This window comes from Belonocnema kinseyi, chromosome 2 (genome assembly GCF_010883055.1).
Source record: "Belonocnema kinseyi isolate 2016_QV_RU_SX_M_011 chromosome 2, B_treatae_v1, whole genome shotgun sequence".
Classification (NCBI taxonomy): domain Eukaryota; kingdom Metazoa; phylum Arthropoda; class Insecta; order Hymenoptera; family Cynipidae; genus Belonocnema; species Belonocnema kinseyi.
This window is the reverse complement of record NC_046658.1, coordinates 102,621,183-102,642,527: the sequence shown is the minus strand read 5'-3', so window position 1 is coordinate 102,642,527 and position 21,345 is coordinate 102,621,183. Positions and strand designations below refer to the sequence as shown.

Below are 21,345 nucleotides of genomic sequence, written 5' to 3'. Positions count from 1 at the left end.
AAGGGCCACTTGAGTAGACACTCTTTTTAAAAACCCTTTTATTCAGAAGTAATGCAAATTCAATTTCTTTTCATTGGATTTTAAACATTATCCTTCTTTAAAATTTCAGCTAATCTAAAATGGTTTGATTTAAAACTCTTTCAATTTAAAATTTCAATTATTGTCTCAAAAATTGTTCAAGCTTATTATTTAAAACTTTGTACAATAAAGGATTCCTAAATTGCTTATATTTTCATTGTTGTGAAATGATTCCAATAAGTATTATTCCATTATTTCTATGCAAATAAAAAATAATAATGTATATTGTTTCAGATAAGATCTGAGATGATTGGCCCAGAAATGATTTAGTTAATTGACTTTTGTTTTCCCAGTTCCATCAAATGAAAGTTAGATCTACCGCAAATAAAAAACGTTCCCTTTTAAGAAATCTTCTATTCATGGTTTGTACTTTCATTGCAAAGCAGAAACCACTAATGGAGGTGGTTAACAATTTCTTCAACTTACCACAGCAGTTCTAGCTATGAATGCACTTTCTACACTTTGATAGCCATTTCGCTTTTGTTCAGGTGGAACCACTTGGTATTTCAGTGAATTTGGTACCATGGGTACTGTGTCTGTTCCATTTTGTAGATACTGATATCGAGATATTGAATATCCGTGATCCATTTGAGATAGATCCATGGGTGCAGTGCCTACGTAACGAAGTTTGCCGTAATTGGTGGCAGGGTAAAGGTCATGTTGTCTGGATGAACTTTCATTGAGTGGCAGACATCTTCTTGCTGATGGTTCTTTATTGGGCGTTGAGGTTTGGGGTCCATTTGGTGAAAATGCTCTATTTTGAGGCGTGCCTAATGGTGATCCTCTGATAGTTGGACTTAAAGCTCGACCTAGAAAGAATTATTGCTTATGTTGGCTGTTTTTAATCTCCTACCATTGAACAGCTTTGTTCAAAAAAATTCACGGAAAAAAATTGAAGTTTACCCTTAACATCCAGATGTTTCAGGTTAAGATATTTAATGTTTAACTATAGGACTGCCATCTAGATTTTAAAGGCTAGTTTCTGTGGAGATTAGAGATACACCGAACTCTCGCTTTCAGTCACCTCGTTCTCAGTCTTCCTAGAATTGCTGGCTCTCGCAGTTTCTCAGGGGAGCAGGGTGCGAGCGGTTCAAACATTACGTACATAGATGCATGTTCCAACTGGAAATGAGTTAAGCGGCCCTAACTGTTTACGCTTCGATCCCCCGAAATCCCCCCCCCCCCCCAAGGTTATTTTAAGGTAACCCCCGGCACTGGACTGATAGCGATAGTGTGGTGTATGTGCAATACAAAGCGTTCTTAGTTGGTTTACTTTGTGTACACGATTATGTGAAAACCATTTGACCTATCGACTCGATTCAAATTTCATTTTGTAGAGTATTAAAACCCATTCTATATGAACCACAGTTTTATGCAACTTTAATTGTTTTTCATAATTAAAACAAAAAAAATTATTAAAAATTTGAGTTAAAATTTAATTTTTGGGTTCAAAACGTTGAAAAATACGACACGCATCAGTTCACTTTGGATCACTCCGCCATTTTCTAACTTTTTCAAGTTTTCTTTTTTTTAAATATTATTAAAAAGTTGCCTTAAATATACCTTTTAAATAAACTGTCTATGCCACTTCCTTTTCATGAAAAAAAACCTTCCGAAAAATTACATTTTTTTTAGCTTCACACCAAGAGACTTCCTTAACCTTGTAGAATTTAGAGAAATTTTTGTTCTAAAATTATATACGGTAAAGTTTTAATAGGTCTGCAGATGATCAATGTTTTTGGTAGAATATTAATCATTTTGTTTAATAGATTATATTTTTGGTTGAAAATTTAATATTTTCGTTCGCAATTTTTAAATGTTGTTAAAAATTAATTTTTTTTATTGTAGTAAATTAATCTTTTTGTTTGAAAATTCACCTTTTTTTTAAACTTCAACTTTTTGGTAGAGAACTCTGGAATTTTATTAAAAATTCATATTCTTTGATAATAAATTAATACTTTTGTTAAAAAATTCATCTTTTTTATTAGAAAATTCAATTGTTTGGTTACGAATTCTCGATTTTTATTTAAAATTCGTCTTTGTTGGTAGTAAATTCATATTTTTGTTTAAAAATTCATCTTTTTGGTTAAGAATTTAACAAAAAGGTTTTAAGCTTTGGACTACTTTCTTAAAAATTAAACCATTTTTTTTCTTAAAGATTACACTTTTCGGTTGAGGATACTTAAATGTTATTGAAAATTGGCTTTTTTATATTAAATTAATCTTTTTGTTTAAAAATTTGTTGTCTTTAGTAGTAAGTTCATCTTTTTATTTATAAAGTTGTCTTTTTTTTGAGCAAATTAATCGCCTTCTTTGAAAATTCATACTTTTTATTTTAATACATTTTTTTTCATTAAAAATCCTTCTTCCTTAGTTGAAAAATCAACTTTTTGGTTCAGTTTTCATGAATTTTGTTAAAAATTCGTAATATAGTTTACAAATTCATTTTTTTAGATGAAAATTTAAAATTTTGATTGGGAATTCTTCCATTTTTTGGATTGGAATTGGAATTTCGTCTTTTTTTAAAATAAAATTAACTTTTTTATCAACATCTTATATTTTATAATTCAACTGTTTCTTATAAAAAATTCGTCATAATTTCGTGAAAGTTTAGTAATGTAGTAAAACAAAAATTATTTGGTAGGAAATTAGTTTTTTTCATTCTTTAAAATTATTATTTTTAATTAAAAGTTTATGCATTCTATTCTTGGTTACAAATTTAGCTTTCTTAGTGTAAAAATTTAATAATACGCAGATTAACTGTCACACAAAATTCAAATAAGAATAGTATAAAACACTTGCTCTGACAATCACTTCTTTATTTTAGATGTTGATTTATTACCGAAGTTTATAATTCACCACACTGTTACGTAGACAATTTAGGTATATTCGCAACTTCACTAGCTATAGACACAAAAAAATCTGTATAAACTTAAAAGCGGCAATCAAAGTTCTGTGGTTCGATTCCCAGCGGAGCAAAAAAGAAGATCTTTTTAATAAAAAAGTTAAATATAAAAATTCTATCAGGAGTGAACCTCGAAAACCTGGAAGTCATGGATTTTTGAAACAGGATTTATGCAGCAACCTTGAATACCTGCTTTTTGTTAAGATGTTTAATGATGAAATGTGAGAATTTACCCTTCCTGCGGGTATGTTGTTTAAGTTTTAAAAAAACTTTAAAACATAAGGTTTTTAACTTATTTTAATGAGTAAGAGAAAATTCATCACGAAAAAATGATAGTGTTAAATTTGTGACAATTCAAATGTCAACGGTTATAAACTAATTATGTATATTTGAGGTTCTTATGCGCTACTTTTTAACAGAGTTATGTTTTTAATTAAACTTTTTTTTGAATTTATAACTTTTTTCCTTGTGCAAAAGATACTGCGAGGTCTCACGAAATGAATATTGGTGAAACTTAACTAATTATTAGTAAAATTTTACAAATTGTTGATTCCGATGACATAATAGCTAGGCAATATTGTGAAATTGTTAACTTGATGTAGCCAGTCTCCAATTTAAAAACGTTATCTTCTGATTGCTTAAACAAAGTTACGAAGAAAAAGAATTTTTTACAATGTAAAAATCACAAGGAATCAATGCGCTCTAAATTAATTATATACATGCAGAGTCTTCAACCGATACTTTTAAAAAGAGTTGTATTTTCGATTTTCAAACTTTATTTTGTTTGCACATTTTTTTAATTCGGCATAGAAAACTACAATTATATATAGCAAACTTTGTAAAAATTATTTGCCTTGAATAAGGATGAACTTAAGTGTCTAGAGTAGTTTATTTTATAGCTTTGTTCTAAATCTCAATTGTTACAGTTAACTAATTACTAATGAAATTTTACAAATTTGATCAGTGTGGTTGTGTAACATTTTTAACTATATTAAAACAATAAAAAGGCCGTATTGAGAAATTTTTAACGTGACCTAGTCTGTTTCTGTTTCCATAATATTTGCTTCTGATTGTTTTCACGAATTTAAGAAAAACAAGAATTTTTTACATTAAATGCATCACTAGGCTATAAGTTAATTATGCACAGTCAGGGTCATTATGCACTTCTTTTTACCAATATATGTTTTCGATTTTCAAAAGGGTCTCATCGGATTCAATACAAAAACGGCCCCCAAGCCAAATGAGATTTCTTATCAACTATTCGAAGGCACTTATCTTAAGATTGTTTTTTGAAAATCTTCAGCTATATAGCCGCCATATTGGATGAGTAATCGTTAATTATACAAATTTCGTTTTTCGCAATTTCTGGCTAAACTAATCAGAAAAATCTGAAGAAAATCAAAGTACTTCTTGACATCAAAAGACAGAATATGGCTATTATCATTATTTTTAAGTATCATCCACATTGTTTAAAAATCTAGAAAAATGAGCATATAAGCTCCTTTGGGGGATTCATCCAGGGTGAAAAACTCGACTTTTCTAAAAGATTTAAAAAATTTTTAAAATGCATTAAAAAATTTGTGCAATTTTTTTCATTGTGAATTTTACACGAAAAAAATTTCCAAATATTTATTGAGATGTCTCTTGATGTCGAGAAATATTGTGCATTTTTTAAAAGATTTTTCCGATGATTAGTTTAGCTCAAAAATGCGAAAAATGAAATTCATATAATCAGCGATTACTCAGCCAATATGGCGGCTATCGGGCTGAAGATTTGAAAAAAAATCTTAAGTCTGTAGTGCTTGGAATAGTTGATACGAAATCTCATTTGGCTTGGGGGCCGAGTTTTTATTGAAACCCGATGAGGCCCTTTTTTACGGTTATACATTTTTCTAGTTTTCGATGGAAAAAATATCGTGAAAGTAATTTTTTATCTAGTGTCAAAGATTAATAAAAATATTTATTAAAATCAATCATAATCATTCAGGGTTTTTATTCATAAAATTTTTTTAAACAATGAAGCAAGAGAGTTGATGAAAAAGAAAATATTTTATTAATGATAAGGTTTTGCACATTTTTTGGCAAAATTAAGACACTGGTTGGCCTGAATGATTTTTTTATTTACACTTGAAATGTCTAGACCATTTTTTCTGTTAAAAATAACATCTTTTTAACAACAACTTGTGAAGAGAAGTATTCATTCGATCGGAAAATTTTGTTTTGGTTTTAAGAGATATAACCTCGATGTAAATTGTCCATCATTTTAGAATTTTTTAGAAAATCGTCTGACGAAAATCTCGAAATCATTGTTGTTGCTTTTTCTCAATGCCAAATTCATAGCCACAATTTAAATCAGTTTGAGCTGAAGAACAATGAAAGAGATTATCTCATTCGTCTGAATAATAAAACTAACAAAAATGAAAGAATGACTAATGTAAGATTTTCTATTATCTAATAAAAGCCAGACATATTTAGCAACATTCTAATCTGTATTTGACATAAGCAACAGCAATTTTATTTAAAATATAAATAAAAAGATTTGTTTTTAAAACAAGTAAAAAATTACAATTCTTAAGGTTTTTCATTGCATTTTTTAAATTGAAATAATTGCCTTTCAAAATCAATGTTTAACCTCTGAGGTTAAGTGTTGAATCTTTAGTCCAAAACTGGCTTTCCTGTTTAACTTTTTGATCTTGCAAATAGCTGTTTTGAGTTTAGCATTTGGCAAATTTAATTTTCTTTACAAAAATGCATTAATTTCAAACCTGCTGATTAAACTGCTTTATTATTGAGTTCTGAAATTAAGTTACTGACTGAAAATTAAAATCTGTAAACGATAGTTATTTTGACATTTTCCAAGATTAAAAATGCTAATTAAAAAAAAATCTATCATTTAATCAGTAAGTTTATGATTAATGTCATTTTTTGTAAGAAAATGAAATTGATTAAATATTACAACATTCAAATTTAGCAGTGTCTAGTAATCAAATTCGCACTTTCAGTGTTGCTACAAAATCCAAACTTCGAATTTCCCTTACGTTTGCAGACTTTTTTTTACAATTTTTTATTTTACCTGAACGTTATCAATTTTTATTTAGGGTATAAAAACAACCTTGCACCTTTGATTTCAATAATGATAATGCAAAAATATTTTAAAATACTTTTAAACACTTTTAATGACAACAATCATACAAAAAGTTGTAAGGGGATTGAGAAATTACGTAAAATATAAAATACATTAATTATCAACCAAATAGTTGAATTTTCAACACAGAAAGATAAATTTAAACAAAAACGGGAAGGATTATATTTTCAGCTAAAATAATTGATTTTCAAACAAGAAAAAGGAAATTAAAAAAAAAAAGTTAAGTTTTTAAGCAAAACGATAAATATTCGAATGAAACAAATGAATTTTCAAACAAAAGTGTGATAGTTGATATTTCCACTAAAAAAATGTTAATTTTTAATAAAAACAGTTGAATTTAACTTAAAAAGACGAATTTTTAGTTAACAATGATCAATTTTCTGGAAAAAATAAAATAGATAAATTTTCAGTCTGCAAAAGTAATTTTCAAGATTAAACAATAACAATAAGATAATTTTTTAACACAATTTAAAAAATTTTAAAAAAAGAAATGAATTTTGACTAAAATGATAAATATTCAAGCAATAAGATGAATTTTTAACCAAATAGTTGTTTTTTCAACCAAAGAAATAAAGTTTCAACTAAAAAGATTAATTTTGTATAAAAAAAATTGATTTTATATTAAATAAGATTAACTTTTAATGCAATGCATGAATCTTTTATCAAACTTTGAATTATTTAAAGAATTTCTAACCTGATGGTAAAATTTTCAACTAAAGAAATTAATTTTTAATTGAAAGGATGAATTATTCACCACAAAGATATATATTCTACCACAAAAGACATAGTTTCAACAAAATACAGAAATTTTTAACCAAGTAGTCAAATTTTCAACTGAAGAAGATTTATTTTTAACAAAATATGAAATACTTAAATTTTCAGTTAAATTAATTAATTTTTGATGAAAAAAAAAATATGAAGCCAAAGAAATGAATTTTGAAACAAAAAGATTAATTTTCCACCAACAAAGACAATGTTTCAACAAAATAAAGAAATTTTCAAACAAATAGTTAAATTTTTAACCGAAGAAGATCAATGTTTAGCCATGTATAGAATAGTCAAATATTCAGTTAAAGAAATGTTAGCAAAATAGTAGAATTTTGAAACAAAAAAGATTTTTCAGTCGTTATTCACGATTAGCGAAATTCTTGATAGAATAATTTGATCAAAAACCGATTGAAATATCCCATAAATTCCATAATTTTTCGTTTTTTTTTCTATGAGAAATTCAGCTTGAAAAATATGGAAAACCTTTAAAGTGTAAAGGTGTGAAGTAAAATTGGTCATATTACAGGATCAACATGTAAAGAAAAAATGTAATTTTTAATAGAACTAGCAATAATGGACCGTTTGTGCTCAATTTCATCAAGAACATAAATGTCACATTTTTCCTACTGTTGACAGTTAAAAATAAATTTTTGATGTGAAAACAAAATAATTTAATACATTTTTGTGACAAAAATGTTCAGAAAATGCGTAAAATTGTATATACCTCTTTTCGTAGTATTCGTCTATTCGAAGAATTTATTCTCAAGACTTGGAAAAACAAAAAATGAAATTATCAGAGTCAAAAGAGAAAAAAGTTGCTTGTTGAAAGCCCTACAAGATTACCATAACAACTTTTTTAATTTTCTTAAAAAATAGACAATTCAAATATTGATCTCATAAAAAATAATGAAAAATTCAATTTTTCTGTCAAGCTATGCAAGATACAAAAAAATGAATAGACAAACAGGTCTATAGGCTCTTTATTAACCACTTTTTGGTTTGACGCGTAGGTTGTTATACTGGCGACAAATGACATTAAAAATAAAAGAATACAATTTTTAAATAAACGACAGAAGCTACGAAAAAAATAAAAAGATGAAATTTTTTCACCCAAAAAAAAGAGCTACAATTTGGTGATTAATAATTTTTTGAAAAGACGCAGCGTTGTTTTTATGATCGTAAAAAGTGATAATAAAAAAAACTTGGATAATCGAAAAAAAAAGGTAGACGAGAGTTGTTCACACAACAAAAGAGCTGCAAATTTGTTCTTAATCGTTCTTTGAAAAGACGTATAGTGGTTATAATCGTGAAAAATGGCATTACAAATAAACAAATTAAATTTTTGGACAAGGCAAAAGGTACAATAAAATGTATAATGAAAAAATGGTTTTTCAATTAAATCTGAAAATTCAGCATTAATTTTTTTTTCTCATGAGGCATAAGAATGTGTTCGTTAAAGCCGGAAGAGCTTTAACAAAAGAGAATTCAAAATTACTCAATTTCAATTGTCGGCTGGCAGATTTTTAAAAATTTATTTGAATAGTTAATTGCTGATAAAAAGTAAATACCTGTTGGTGAGCTACCAGGAGTGAAAGCTCTTCTTTGAGGGGTACCAGTTTGGGGTGCTGTATGTTGCCTTCTTGGTGATAAGGTTCTTTCTTCTGATCTTGATCTGGGTTTCCTGGGAGTGCTCAAGATTTCGTGGAGTTTTTGTGTGGCTAAGTTATTTCGGGGCGATACAGGAAATTCCTGAAGGTTCCTATCTGGCAGGGAAGGCGGCTCCTCCAAAGGCAAACTGATGTAACGACCTGGAAAGAAATATACATATTTCAGATAAGAAGACAATTGATAACATTATTTAAATCTCTGTTAATTGCATAATATTAATTTATGTAAATGTTAACTAGGATGGAAATTCATGAAATTACAATCAGGACGGAAGAGCGCAAAGGAGATTGCTCATGCTATATAATTTTAATCAAAGAAAGCGAAACGTTCGTGTAATTTGCTGAGCAATAACCGCGACTAAAAAACAAAACTAAAGCTATTTTAAGATTTTAATTGCAGCATACCTTGTGTTCAACAGGCCATTATTAGCAATTTGTTTTTTTTTTCACTACTCATAAGATTATATAACTCTGATGGTGAGGAATGGTTCATAAATCCCGGTTCATAGCTAATGAATATTGTTCTTTTTATTCTTATTTGTGAGACTGTTAAGATTTTATTTAATTTTTACGTATACAGAAGTGGGGAAATTTAATTTTGCTTTGATCAGTGTATCATAAAATTTCAGATAAATTAAAGAGAGTTCAAATTTGTTTAATGTAGGTGAAACTAGAGGACAGCCTATCTGAAAAAGAATACTTTTTCCACAAGTCATCCAATTTTTTAAAATCCTTTTTAAACACTATTTCCATACGAGACAAATATAGCTTGAAAAAGACTAAATGTTTCCGTTGAAACAAGTAGGTTGTTTTAGAATCAACACAAAAAGAAAAAAGAAAAGAAAGACAAAATAGTTAAAAATTAAACAGGAAAAAGATACACCTCAGGGTTTTGAATGTTGACTTATTACAAATGTTTTAGAAAAAGTAGCTTCTCGTTTTTTTACCTTCTCATCATTTATGATTGAGAAAGTATTAGAATTGTCGGAAATTTGACATCACACTTTTTCAACGGATCTCCACGTTTCGAGACCCCCTGAATCCGAAAATCAGGTTTTCACGATGGCTTCTGCCTGTCTGTCTGTCCGTCCAGCCGTCCGTAAACACGATAACTCTCGAAAAAATGAACGAATCAAATTCATCTTTGGCACACTTTTTCTAGATCCTAAAAGAAAGGACGAATTCGTTAATCAGCCATTTTTGATAAATATTCAAAAAGTGACCGCATTTTGAAAATTTTTGAGACCACTTTTTTCTGAATTTGAAAATTCTATGTACGGATATTTATAGTATTGAAAAGAACAAACAATTGTTCCTTATAACTTTTTTCGATGAAAAGAAAATTCTCAGAGTTGTAGCGTTTTCAAAATTTCTTTAATCAATCGAAAATCAAAATTTGAAGCCGAAAAACGCACGATATGAAAAAAAGTCGAAAAAAGAAAAACATTTCTTTTTGAAATCCCTACAAGATTATCACAACCAATTTTTGGATTTTCTTCAAAAATCGAAAATTCAAATTTTGATTGCACAAAAAATAATGGAAAATAAAAAATTCCATTTTGTGGACAAACTATGTAGGATACAAAAAAAGATGAATTAACAAAAATGGTTATCCCAAAAAAGATCTACAATTTCGTTAAGAATCACTTCTTGATAGGAGGCGTACTTTTTGTTTTATTCGTGAAAAATAACGTTGAAAAAAGTAAAATAAAAAAAAATCTAAAAGAGATCTTTTTGATAAAGTATTTTTCAAGCATTCCAAATGCAATGAATAAATATCCGAGCGCGAAGCGCGAGATCCTACCGTCGCGCGCCCTAGGCGCGCTCAAACTTGCGAGCGAAACGAGCCGCGCGTATGTTAATTTAAATTTTCATAATTATTAATCTGTATATTCACTTTTATATGCATAATTCACATGTTCCATGTATATAGATACGAACAAACTTGAGAAGTGTTTGCAGCTCTTTAGGATATTTTTTAGTCTGCGAATAACAAAAAACAAAAGTTGAACAGATTTGATAAATGTAGTAATAATAATTTAACAAAATAATAATAAATAAATAAGCAAATAAGAGGTCAGCGAAAAATGGAAAAAATACTGAGATTTTATAAACTTAGGGAACGAATATACATGTAAAATATAATTTCTGTTAATTAAATAAACATATTTAAAGGCACTTTGTATAATCCAAACTTAAAAGTGTATCCGAAATCAAAAATTTACTATACAAAATTAATTTTATTTTTCAAACAAAATTTCCAGTTTTCTAACCAAAAATTTAAAAAGTAATTATAATAACTTCAAGTTTTTAATTAAAATATTATTCTTTGGCCTATTTTTTTTTAAATTTCTATTTATTTATCGCAGAATTCTTTGAAACTTCATTCTTTTTACAGTTCAAAAGTCCAAAACTACATTTTTGGTTGAGAATTCATGTGTTGGCAGAAACTTTTATTCTTTGGTTAAAAATTAAATTATTTTGTTAAAAATTTAACCGTTTGGTTATAAAGTTAACATATTTGTTACAAATTTAACTTTTCTCTTAGAATACGTCTTTTTACAAAAAATTAGATCATTTTTTAAAAATTTGGTTTGCAAATTAATCTATTTGTAGACATTTCATCTTTCTGGTTGAAAATGCAACTGTCTAGTTAAAAATCAATCTGCTTCGATTGAAAATTCACATTTTTGGGCTGAAAGTAATTAAAATGCTTTATAAAAAATTCTTATTTTTGGCTAGAAAATTCAACAATTTGATGGAAAATTTCACTACATGGCCCAAAGTCGAAAAACTTGGTATAAAATACATTTTTTTAGTTTCAGCTTCATCATTTTAGTTAAAAATTTATTTCTTTGGATGCAGACTTAACTATTTTTTTAAAAATACAACTTTTTGGTCGAAATATAATGTTTTAGTTGAGGATCAAAGTTTTTGACTGAAAAATCGTATTTTTTTGTTTAGATTTGACTGTTTTTTATTCGAAATAAGAATTTTTTAGTTGAAATATCAAAGATGACTATTTTTGTTGACCATTTATCTTTTAGGTTGAAAATCGAACATTTTGGTTGAAAGTTGAATCATTTCTTGTTGTCGTTGAAGATTCATAATTTTAGTTAAAAATTCATATCTTTGGTTAAAAATTGTACAAATTCGTAGAAGTTTCGTTTTTCAACTCAAAATTAAACTATTTGTTTCAAAACTCATTTCGTTTATTAAAAATGAACTTGTTTGTTAAAAATGAAACCTTTTTTATGAACAGTTCTTTTTTTCTCATTAGAAAATTCAATAATTTGATAGAAAATTTATGTAATTTGATGAAATTTCTTCTTTTTTGGTAGAAAAATAATCTTTTTATTTAAAAATTCACTAGTTGGGTTAAAGTTTGTTGTATAATTTGTTGAAAATTCGTATTCTTTTTGTAGAAAATTAATTTTTTTGTTGAAAATTCAATCTATTTGGGTAAAAGTGGGTGCACTTTCTTAAAAATTCGTATTTTCTCTCGTATTATTTTGTACAAAATTATTCTTTTTGTTTGAAAAATGAATTATTTAGTTAAAAAATGTATGTTTTCGCAAAGTTGCCTTTTTGGTACAAAATTCAACGTGAGTGGTTTAAAATAGCAGGAAACAAATTGGACATGATTTAGGCACGGCCCCTTATTATCATGACAAACAAAATTTTTTAAACGTATTGTTTTGACAGATGCTTGGCTTATGATAAAGGATAAAAACAAAAATTTTAATTCTGTCCTATTTTTACGGGCGGAAAAAATGCATAGCCCAGACAGGCAAATACTGAAGAATGAGATAAACAAAGATAAAATATATTAAAATAAAATAATTTTTCAAACAGCGATCTGTAACCCCGATTCATGGATTTTCATATATCATTATATCTTTTTCATACATCTTTTTTATTTTTATTTATATTTTTTATTTACATATTTGCGCTCAAGCTGTTTATTAGAATAAAAATCAGAAATTGGAAATACGTATAGTTGCAAAACATGTTTGACTCATAATGGAGAATCTTTTTTTGATATTTTTTTACCTTTAACATAATTAAAATGCTAAGTTTTCATGAGAGGATTCTAGAATGAATGTTTAAAATTTATCGTTAACATCGCATTCAGAAGGAAGGTCAAAAACATTGCGTGTAATTCTTTATTGGTCCACATTTTTTAGTGTATAAGGCTAAATTTCAAAAGACATTAAAATTTCTTATTATAACGGTGTTCAGAAAAAACTACAAGAGGTGAGTAAAACTTATTCTACATCAATTTTTCCCCATAATCAATGTTTTTTATTTTGAGTGATAAAGTTCAATCTTTATTCGCAAATATGTTTGCAATTTCATATATTACATTTAATGTATACAGTTAAATAAACGAAAAAATGTTATAATTCATTGCAAAAAATCTGTGAAATTTGAACAAAGATTTCTTTTGAAAATAGAGCTTTTCATAACCGACAGGGTGTCCAAGAACTTCATTTTCAAAATTCCCTGCGTTTTCCTTGACTAATTTTTCATTTTTCTTCATCATTAATATTTAAACAAAATACATAAATTTTCAAAAAAAATTAAAAATTTAAATTACTAGTTGTATTTTCCACCTAAAAAGATATATTCCCAACAAAAACTGTCATAATTTATAAATCAATAATAAAGATGGAATTTATGCAAAAAAAAAGAAATATAAAACCAAAAAGACGAAGTTTCAACAAATAAAGATTTTTCACTATAGAAAAAAACAAAAGCTTATCCAAATTGTTGAAACTGATGCATTTAAAAAAAAATTTAATTTTAAGGCAGGATTATTTTGTACAAAAAAAAAGAATTTTCAACTAAGAAATATCAATCTCAAAAATATTGGATAGGTTATATTTTCAGTTAAAAAATTAATTTTAAACCAAAAAAAGGCTTTTCCACTAAACAGTTAAATATTCGATCAAAAACATAATCTTTTAACCAAAGAGATGAATTTTTAAATAAAAATATAAATCTCAAGAAAAAAAATGATTTTTTAACAAAGTGATTCAACCAAATCTTTCCTAAAAAAGGAAGAATTTTTAACAAAAAAGTTGCATTTTCTTCATAAATGAAATTTCTACTAAAACAGATGAACTTTTAAAACAAAAAGATCAATTTTCCAAAAAGTTTGTACAATTTCCTGTTAAAAAAGATTTATATTGACTTTTTACAATAGAAATATGAGTTTTTAAACAAGAAATAAGTTTTTACGAAATAAATTGAATTTTCAATTCGAAAGGATGGATTTTTAAGCAAAAGGATGACTTTTTAATCAAATTGTTGAATTCTGTATCAAAAAGTTGCATTTCTGTCCAAAAAAGATTAAATTTTTCTTAAAACAGATGAATTTTTATTCAAACAAAAATGTCAAAAAAATAGTTAAATTTACACACACAAAAAAAAAGATTCCAGTTGACTTTTTAATTTTTTTGGATTCTCTACCAAATAGTTACATTTTTATTTAAAAAAGATGACATTTGTAATAAAACAGAGGTATTTTTAATAAAAAACGACTCGTTTCTTAAAAGTTTAAATTTCATCCAGAAAAGATTTTGGTTCATTTTTTAACACAAAAATATATATTTTGAACGAAAAGTAATTTTTAATCGAATTTTCAACTGGAAAGTATGACCTTTCAACAAAATAGTTTAATTTTCAATCAAACGGTTGTATGTTTACCTAAGAAATTTGAAAATTCTCTTACAACTATTGAATTTGTAATTTAAAAATTATTTTTTTAGTAGTTGAATTTTCATCCAGGAAAAATTTTTGTTCTCTTTTCAACACCAAAATATTAAATTTAAGAAAAAAAATAACTTTATACAAAATTGTTAAATTTTCAACAAAAAGGCAGAATTTTCAAAAAAAGTATGACTCTGCAAAAAAATTGTTGAATTTTCAACTAATCCAAAGAAGATTCAAGTTCACTTTCTATCACCAAAATACGAATTGTAAACAATAAGTTAATTTTCTGCTAAATAGTATCATTTTTAACCAAAAAGTATTCATTCTTAACAAGAATGTTAAATTTTGCACCAAACAGTTACATTCTTGCCCGGGAAACATGAAAATTCTATTTAGGCAAATGAATTTTCAAATAAGAAAAATTCAAACAAAGAGTTGAATTTTGGACCAAAAAGATTTCAAATTGACTTTTCAACAAAAAAATACGAATTTTGAATAAAAATGAAATTTGATAGGAAATAGTTGATCTCTTAACAAAACTGTTGAATTTTTATCTAAGAAAGATGCAATATTTCTACTAAAAAAGATGAGTTTTAAATCAAAAAGACCAATTTTTTCAAAAAAATATAGCTTTCGCCCAAAAAATATTTCAGTTGACTAATCAGCAACAAAATATGAATTTTAAACAAAAGGTTAATGTTTGACGAAGAGAGTTAAAGTATTAACCCAAAAAGAAGAACTTTTAACAAAACAGTTATAAATTTGAAAGCAAGTGATGTTAGTGTAATTGTGCGAAATATTTTGTTTACTTTTTAGATAAACGTTTAAGATGTGGAGCTTCTTATCAATTTATATGCTGTTTGCTGCTTTACTAGTAGCAATATATGTTGCTTCAATAACTGCAGTAAAAAAACCTCCTCCTGTGAACTGCCCAAAAGGGTCAAAAAAAGATCCTCCCAGATGTTAAATATCCTAAATATGTCCCCGCGTGTATAAAAAATACGCCAAACTTGCCAAGTCCTCCCTATAAAAGAGATCAACCCCCCGGCCGTTAATTAACTCAAGGTAAATAACAAAATAAAACAGTTCTTTAAATTACAAGTTTTCGAGGAATCTTTATTATCATCAGAGAATAACAGAAATTCTTAACGTCTTTTCAGACTAGATGGATCAATTATTAAATATTTTTTAAAATTAAATTTTGTCTGAAAACGACCTTCTCCTTCGCTCCGCTGGGAATCGAACCACAGAACTTCCGATTGCCGGCCGGGTGTTTTTTCTCAAGCTACTAAAGAGATCAAAAGAAGAATAATTTTTCAGAAATACTTTTCTCTGAAAAAAAGTTAATTTAAAAAATGTTTCATTCATAGCTTCATGTAGTCGGAAAAGACATTAAGAATTTCTGTTATTCTCTAAAGATAATACAGATTCCTTCACAAATTTGAGTTGAAAAACCTGGCAAAATAATCTGTGTACTTCCGAAAGAGGATTCTTCTTCCGATCTCTTTAGTAGCTTAATGGAAATGCACCTGATCGGCATTCGGAAGTTCCGTGGTTCGATTCCCAGCGGAGCGAAGATCTTTTTTTAGAAAAAAGTTAATTAAAAAAATAAAAATTTTATTCTTTTCAGAAAAATTTTATAAATTAAAGCGTTTGAAATGTGCTTAAGAACATTATTAAAATTACCTAATGTTAATGATTAATAAAATTTAAAAAATGGTTTTATGCTGATATTGGGAAAGACGAGAATTTTGGACGCATATTTACAAAAATCTTATTATGCTTATGTTTCAGCATCTCTAAAAATTGGTGAAGATAATACAAATCTAGATCTGAAGCTTGAATTAGGAGAAAATTGAAAAAACAGTGTACATCTCATCTTCTATGTTGCCACGTCCTTGTATTAAAAATTGTTTGTACTTGTATTCCATCATCTATTATACATACTACACCTAAACTGAATGAAATTGTTATAATATAGAAAAAATAAAATCTCCGTAAAATAAATGGTACTTTGTTTAATTACTGATTATAAATATCCCATAAACTTAATAATAATAACGCAGTCATGCATGTTTCTAACATCCGAAGATTGATTTGATGTAGTTTTTCATATTCTAAAAAAGAACCTACTATTTTTTAATTTGCTATTATCTTTTGCTGGCAAAATTGTTTATTTAGATATTTATAGCTTGTTTATTATAAATTTCACGGCAACGATAAAATTTTATTGTCAGGGGACATTTTTAGTTTATATAAAACAAATAAAAAAGAAGTCCTTAACTTTTCTTAGTTTACTTTTCTGATCATTGAAAAAATCTTATTATGACTTTTAATTTATTAAAAAGGGGATCAGCCTGTCTCGATTCACATTTTCTTATGATTTTTATGCTTAAAATCAACGGCGATAAAAGATAAGGCTGTGAAACACAGTATGCACTTAAAGCTAATTTAACGAGAATCATGTTCATTAAAGAGAACCTGTATTTTGTTCAATCGAAATAAAGTTATAGGCGCTTAAATTATGTTTATCGATTTCGATATCTCCACCGTTTTTCACATAATTAAATATTTTTTTATCATCAATATCTGAAAAAAATAATTAAAATTTAAGAAATTTAGGTAAGATAAACATCAAGTTAATGTGCAGAATTTCTGAAAATAATACTCAAAATCTAACTACTTTGGACAATTTTTATAAAATCTTCCTATTGAAATTTGAAAAAGAAAATTTTTATAAAAAAAGAAAAGAATTTTTTTTTAATAAAAATAAAAAAAGAGAAAAGAAAAATGAGCAGGTAACCAAAAAAACCCTCTTCTTTCTCGTGTTATTTCTTTCGTCTCTTTATTTTCATTATTATCAAAGCACAATCAAAAATATTTAACAACGTGTCGGCACTCATAAAGCACCCTTATCAAGGCAAAAAATATAAATGAATAGAAAGAAAAATTAATTCATAAAGGCAGGAACAGCAACAAAACCAGGATGCTCTCTCCCTGACACCCAAGAATGAAGAATCACTTTATGACTTGATTCTTGGGTGTCAGGGAAAGAGCATTGTGGTTTTGTTGCTGTCCCTGGTTGCTCAAATTCTTTTTTATTTAAAAACAGGTTTTGCCTTGATAAGGGTGCTGTATGAGTACAGAAATGTTGGTGATTATTTTTTACAAATTTGTTTTAAATTGTGATTTGATAATTATAAAAATAAAAAAGACGAAAGAAATAAAAAGAGAAGGAAGGTGATTTGGTTATTTACCGTCTCATTTTTATTTTTTCCAAAATTAGAATTTTTTTTCTTTTTTTAGGAACATTTTTTTATTTGCACATTTACATTAATATCTATCTGGTATGATTAGTTTTTATCTGTCCAAATCCAGAATATCATTAATAAGCTTCAGTCATGTGCCCATTTAGAGTAATTAAAAATTCGTGTCAGATCAGATGTTATGGTTACAACTTGTTTTTGGCCAGTACCTTCTGGAACTAATTAGACGATATTCTCATTATTCCAATTTGTTCCTTTCAGTTTCTGGTCTCTATTTTGATTTTCAAAATTTGGGTTTGAATTAAAAAATTTGTTACCTTTTTCTGATCGATGTTTTTAGGCCAGAAAGATATTAGATATACACAAAAAAGTAAATATGATTCCATAAGGTCTACTAGAATGAAATGAGATCGGGATGATATTAAATTATTTGAAAATGTTTGAAGAATCAGTTGTTATGAAAAAACCTTAAATTGCCAATGGATGAATAATGATCTGCATGCCAAACCATGCTTTAAACTTTAAAGTGATGATGCTCAAAACAATAGTCCCGGGTCATTTGGACCCAGGGTGTAGTTAGAAGGTTAATTTTCATATTTACCCTTACCAAATTTTTTCGAATGAAAAAAGTAAGGTAAATACATTTTTTTGTTTTGAAAAAAATATGCATAGAGGTTTCGCAAAACCATAAAGTTTAATGCGTATTCCCCATAATAAAACATACGTTTTTGTACATTTTTGACCCTATTTATAGGGTCATAAAAAATCCCCCTAAGTGAAAACTTGGGTTTGGTGAGATTCTAGCACTAATCCTAATTTTTCAAAAGTTTGTTTCAGTACAAATTGTTTCTATTATATATCATTCTGGATTTTTAAGTATTCAATTGGAGCAAAGAAATAATAAATTATAGTTGCAAAAACAATTGTTAAATTTTTAAAAAATATTTATAACAATAATCTCATAGAATAATTATAGAAAGTTCGGGTTATTTAAAAAGAAATATTAAAGTTATTGTCAACTTCTGTTCATAAATAAACATCAAAGAGAATCATTTGATTAAAAAACCTCTGCCTTTTTAAAAATAAAAACTCTAAAATTCTTCATTACTTTTATTTATTATTATATTATATATATTTATATATATTATATTTATTATTACTTTGTAATAATATTTTTATAAATAATAATAAATTGTTTAAACAATTATTTTTGTTAACATTAATTAATTATTACTTCCACTTAAGCGATAAGTTAACAAAAACGTTTAAAATTTCAGAAAGAACCTTACATTTATAGGATTATTCTAAGAGAATATTGTTATAACTAACAAAAAATTGTTTAATCAATCATTTTTGTTGATTTGAATAAATTATTTTCTAGCTCTAACTGGAAAGTTGAAAAAATTAGAAAAAACCGCGTCTTTCTACCTCTATTCTATAAGAGAAAATTTCTTTAAACAATAAAAAGTTGTTTAACATTTTCGTTGAAACATCTAATTATTAGTCTGAAGTTATATTTAAGCATTAAAATCAATTTTTACAACAAAAAATCGAGACAAAAAATTAGTTGTAAATCTCACGAACCCCAATTTTTCACTTATGGGTTTTTTTGGAAACCTATAAAAGAGACTTTTGGGAATGAAATTCAAAGAGCAATGTACTTGTATTCTATGGCTATTAAATAATTGTAAAGGAAAAACATTGATGGACAACTTAACAATTCTGTTCAAACTTCAATAAAACGCTTTTTTTCTTACGGGAAATACGTATAAAACTTTATGGATTTTTCAGAACCTCTAAATATCACAACATTTTTTGGGGAACAAATATGTTGTTTTTTAGAGGCAAAAACAAAAAAAAAGCTGTCTAAGAATGTATGCGCATTTTAATGTTGTGCCTTGTTTTTTTTTTAAACCCGATTTTTTTCTTTAAACCTCTATAAACTTTGGATGTAATTGTGATATTTATTATTTTCTGTTTGATTTTAATAGTGTTCATTTTTTTCTTTAGAAATTTTCCAGCAAATTAAAAAAATCAGGTTTTCAAAATATTAGGAAAAAGTAAAAAAAGATTTTATGGAATGCTCCATATTTTTTACTTTTCCAAATATTTTTGAAATGTTTCTACAAATAGTAGAAAGGCAAACTTTTGCCTTAACATTTTTTCGCATCTGGCATTATTTTTCAAGAAAATGCACAAAATTAGATTGTGAGAAAAAAGAATTCTCCTGGCCACACAAGTTATTTAACATAAATCAAACGTACAATAACTTCATTATTAAAGTACCACCTAAAAAAAAATATTTAAAGGTGAATTTTTAGAGAAAATCTAGTTTTCATACTGTCAGAAAAACCGTTGCCATTTTGTTAATTTTAAACCGTTTTTAAAATTTGTTGGCAAATCAATAAGAAAAGAATAAACATTGTTGCAAATTAGAAAAATACGTATCGCCTAATTCCCTCTAAAAAACAACATAATTGGTTCGCCGAGAGATTCTGCAATTTCAAATCTAAACCCTTGTCTGATTTGTAATGGATTCGGTCTATTGATTCATTTTCGTATTCGAACAAATTTGGGGATTGAGATCATGAAAATAAAAAATAAAAATCTAATGCGTTTTGGTCCATCCTGATACACATACTGCAGTTCAGTAACCATTCCTTTGCGCTTATATAGCAGTTACATCACATTCGCATAACAGTAACACAACAAAAGTGGAAGTACAATAATACCTTGAGGAGTGCTAATTTGCCTTCGAACAGGGGAAATAACTTTGGCAGTGTTCCAAGAAGCCTCATTATCCTGATAGTCCTGATCACCCGGTACAACCTCATATCGTGCCCCGTTGTTTCTCGTCGTTCGCAACTGCAGTTGTGCATTGTCTTGGTTGGTCGGTGGTGCAGAACGTTGCACCTGCTGCTGCGGAATGAACCCATACCTTGAAGACCCGGTTCTCTGCAATTGCATTCGCTCATCGTCCTGGATATAGTCGTATCTGGAGGACTGGCTGTGTCTGTATGTCAGCCTCTGTTGATCCTGGACCGGAAGACTGCCGTATCTTCTATGACTAGGTGGTCTCGACTCCTCAAGATAACAATACCGATCCGGGGTGGCGGTCCCACGTGGTTGGACCTCCGCGGGGGTTTCGGGTTGGCTTTGAAAAGCCAGATTGGTCTGGCCATACTGATTTTGCAGCTGTTGAGGCGACGGGGGTGGGGGCAGATCATCACTCTGGAATTGTGGAGGTGGCGGAAGGTCGTTGCGGTCATCAGAAATGTACTCGGATTGTCTGCAGAACGATGGGTTCGTGTAACAATGTACGGGGGTTGGTTCCGTTTGATGGTTCATGATTGTTGATGTTTGCTTTCCAAATCAGGTATTCCGCTAAATCTGGTCGGGTGGAATCAATTTATGAATATCCAATCACCTCAACCGGTTCACACGAATGACACCGCATAGCCGATCGTTGAACCGCACTCGATCGAAGAAAACACTTACGTTTGAGGCAATGCACTCGCAGCCACTCGTCACCCACTTGACCGCACAAGCATCACTGACGTTGGTTTATCAGCACGATGAAGACACTGCTCACGAACGTGGGTGCCTGCCAGGACTCCAGGGCCAGGGTCACGGACTGTGGCAAAGGCACGATCGGTCTGTGAATTCCCGAGGGGTGCTTTGTACACATTTTTGAAGAATGCACCTCAGGAATGTGGGATGGGATTTCTGGCAGTGAGGGATTTTGTTGTTGGTGGATTGTTGATTTTATCCGTAGGAAACGTTGAATCGAGAAACGCT

General features: G+C 28.1%; 1 pseudogene; it reads right to left on the bottom strand.

Annotated features, from left to right (window-relative positions):
* LOC117168020 overlaps nucleotides 1-21,028 on the bottom strand; it is a 32,390-nt pseudogene extending 11,362 nt beyond the window's left edge.
* Nucleotides 21,029-21,345: the final 317 nt, after the last annotated feature.